Here is a 4209-nt window from a genome sequence, read left to right on the forward strand (position 1 = left end):
TAATCTCATTTGTCCCTGACAGAGTTGCCATCTATCCCTTCTTTCCCCCAAGATCTTTCTTTTCTCTTCAGATCTGTATGTAATGATTACCGTCTTGTAGTTTTCTGACCTTCAATCCAATTTGTTTGCCCCTTTCAAATTGTGAGATACCTCAGGGGGGAAAACCTCACATATGAACTCACTTGAATCATACAAAGAGGATAATACAGGGAAGGTTCTTCCTCATTGCTGCCTCATCTCTTCATCATTTAACATAGAAACTATATTTGTGCTATTCCCCTTTCTTCTTTTCTCCTAAACTCACCTAACCTCTTGTTCTTATTATTTTTTTCTACCTGCTGAGCGTGCTTATATAGGCTTCTTTCTGTGAGAATTAAGTTTTTTTCCCCTTCTGGGTTAGACTAGGTTAGGTTTTTGCCTCTGTACTCTATGTTGCAAATATAATTTAAATTTAAGAGGGCTACTTATCTTATGTGTTGTTCTCATTGTTGGTGTCATAGTGTTCTTAGTCTTCCATTGCACTGCGTATTAAAATGGGGACAATAATGACACTCCTGTATTATTCTTCCTATACAGGTTATATTTATTAATATGTTTCTCTGAGAATATCTACAATTTGTCTTTTCTATCTTATGAGAAGAGTATAATCTTGATCTTTGATCGCAAACTCATCTTTCATGGGAGGCCTACAAAGGCAACCCTCATCATGATGTGGGTGGGAATGCCAGATGACCCTTTAAGAAGGAGAATCATTTTAACTTTCCCTGGCCACCTCCCCTTGGCTCACTGTATTCCGCTACCCCCACATCAACGTATTTTGTTTTACTCAAAAAACTTTGTTATTAGCAACACCTCCTATAAAGTAAATTTCATTACATAAGCTGTGCTTAGTGACTATATTATGAATAAAAATATTTTTATCTAACTTACTGCAATTCCTTAATCAAAGGAGTAGACTATTTTCAGATGTTTGACATTTTGTTCTAACTGCTTAAGGGGTTTTAAAGACTCTTGTTGACACCACATGGTGCCACATAAACTTCTTAAGATATGGCAGCCAAATTGGTATTCGTAATGTTTTTCTGTAGGGAAAAGGAGGTAGGTTTCTGGTACAGTAGCAGTTTCTATTCTCAGATATTTATCAATCACCTTCCATATGCAAGGATCTATATAGGACACCAGAGGGATATTAAACTGTACTGAAGACTGTATGTGTGTGTGTGTGTGTGTGTGTGTATATATATATGTACAAAGTTACTCAGAAAAAAGCCTTCAGTTGACAAGATGTGTGTAATCTAGAGTCTGTTCACAAAGGAGAAAGATGTTAATCAAAATATGAAAACATAAATAGAATTTAGGAATGTGAAGTACTATGGAGGGAAATTCAGTTATACTTTGGTCCTGAATTTCAAGTTATCTGGTGCATAAACAAAAAGTAGAGAGTGTTATCCTTAAAGGTATGTCTAGGAATCTTCTTAAGGCATAGGAATGATTGACTATATTGGAAAATGACATTGCAGTCAGTTTATTTGAATATGTCCACTCTGAATCCTGTAGGACAATTAGCTGCTTGATCATTCTGTAGCTACTCAGATATACTCATTTGGAGGTAAAAATGTTTTAACATGACTCAATAATTACATTATATAAATTTATTTAAAAACACATAGAAGTCACCAAGACATATCCTTTAATTTTATCCTTCAAAGTGACCCAGAGAGGTAAGCTTGCTCAAAGTTCTATGTTTGGTAGCAGAATTAGAACTAAAAATTTGCCGATGTTTTTGACTTCCAGATTGAGGAGGAGGAAGAAATGAAGCAGTATTTTTTAGACATGCTGAGTTGGATATGCTTGTGAGATTTCCTAGATGATGTCTAAGAAATACTTCGTTAATTATGTTGGAACTTTAGGGAGATAGTTCAAAAGATAAGGATTTCAGACCTGTAAATATATAGGATGATGTGAAGGATGTCTGCTAATGAAACAAAAAATTGTGAGTTATGCCTGGCCATTAATATCACTTTATCCTTCTATCCATCCAGCTTCTGCACATTGCTATGATCTGAATGTTTGTATTCTCCCAAAATTACTATGTTGACGTGTAATCACCAATGTGATAGTATTAGGAGGTGGAGACTTTGGGAGGTGAGTAGGTCATGAGGGTGGAGACCTCATGAATGAGATTAGTGCCCTTATAAAAGAGACCACAGAAAGTTAGTTTGTTCCTTCCACCATGTGAGGACTCAGCTAGTAGATGCTATGAATCCTCAAAAGACACCGAATTTGCAAGTCCCTTGATCTTAGACTTCCCAGCCTCCAGAACCATGAGAAATAAATTTCTGTTGTTTGTAAGCCACTCAGTTTATGGTAATATATTGTAGCTTGTTGAACAGATTAAGATGCTCATCATCATACTAATACACATTCCACAAGGCTGTTCACACCATTCATGTGTCCATTCATCCAAAAATATTTATTGCTAGACCTTATTGTAGGTATTAGGGATAAAATGATTAACAAAGCAGATAAGGTTCCTGTTTTCAGATAGTTGATATTATAGTGGGGAAAAGAAATAGTTTCGGAATTTAAAAAATAGTTTCGGAATTTAAAATTTCGGTCACACAAAGGAAGACCATGGTAAGTACTGTAAAATAAATAAATAAATAATTAATAAATAAATAAATAAACGGTAGTGATGTGATAAACAGTGCTTGGATTGGGGCCTACTCTCGGAAGTCAAGGAGAGCCTCACTGAAAGGTAACATTGGAGGAGACACCCTAATTACTTAGAAGAAGAGCGTTCCAAACAGAGAAAACAACAAGTGAAAAGTTGTCAAATGAACATGAATATAAAGCATTCAAAAGAAAGGAAGAAGGCCAGTGTGGAAGAGCAAAGAGAACAAGGGGACAGCAGCATGAGATGAAGTAAGTGGGAGGGACAGGGAACTGATTGTGTAAGGTCCGTCAGGCCATGATAAGGGATTTGGGTATTATTTCATGTGCAATGGAAAACTATTAGTGGTTAAAGCAAAAGAGTGATATGTTCTGATTTATGTTTAAAAAATATGAGTTAGCTGCTCTGTTGAAAACGGGCTGTAGGAGGCAGGAGTAGAAGCATAAAGACCAATTAGGAGCTATTGCAGGAGTCCCCATGACAGACTATGAACTTGAACTACAGGTTTCACAGTGGTGGACAGGAGGATGGAACTTAGGTATGTTTTGGTAGAAGAATTGAGTCAGCTTTATGATAGATCATATGAGTGTGGGTGGAGAGTCAGGGGTGATGAATGAGAGGAATTGAGGATTATTCCTAGGTCTTGGATTTAGAAAACTTGTGGATAGTGGTGCTGTTTATGAAGATGAGAAGGAATTGGCTTTAAAGAAGAGATCAAGGCTTCTATTTGGGCTACCTTAAGTTTGAGATATCTATTATATATCTATATAGAGATGTGAAGCAGGAAATGCATGAATATATGAGCCTGGAGATGTGTGGAAAGACTGAGACAGGGGTAGTAGGACATATGCTACTGAATGAGTGGTCCTAGAGAGACAGTGTAGATGCAGGAGAGTTGACCAAATTTTCAAGATTGGAAAAAAAAAAAAAAAAAAGAAACTGAGAAGACAAAGTCAGGTCAGAGAAAACACAAATTATTCGTAGGGAGACACAGGCACAGAGCTTTTGATATTTTTTATTAATTGTTACTTGCCCAATGTATTTTTATTTTGGTTTGTGCTACTGGCATCTCGGTCTGAAATATCTGCTATATAGCATTTTTAAGTTACACAAGTAACATTTTCACTGTTCTGGGCTGAATTGTGTCCCAGCAAAATGCATGTTGAAGTCCTAACCCTCAGAACCACAGAGTGTGACTGTATTTGGAGATAATGTCTTTAAAGAGGTAGTAAATAAAATGAGCTTCTTCAGTTGGGTCCTAATCCAATCTGACTGGGATCTTTATCGGAAGAGGAGGTTAGGACACATACATGTGCGCACACAGAGGAAAGACCAGTGAGAAAGGTGGCCAAGAACAAGACAAGAAGAGATGACTCAGAAGAAACAAGCCAGCTGACACCTTGAGTTTTGGCTTCCATCCTCCAGAACGGACAGAATACATTTCTGTTTAAGCTACGCTGTTTGCAGTATTTGTTATGGCATCCTTAGCACACTATACACACTCCCGTCTTACTTCATTTTTCTACAGCGTTTAA

This window comes from Mandrillus leucophaeus, unplaced genomic scaffold (assembly GCF_000951045.1).
Source record: "Mandrillus leucophaeus isolate KB7577 unplaced genomic scaffold, Mleu.le_1.0 Scaffold1041, whole genome shotgun sequence".
NCBI lineage: Eukaryota > Metazoa > Chordata > Mammalia > Primates > Cercopithecidae > Mandrillus > Mandrillus leucophaeus.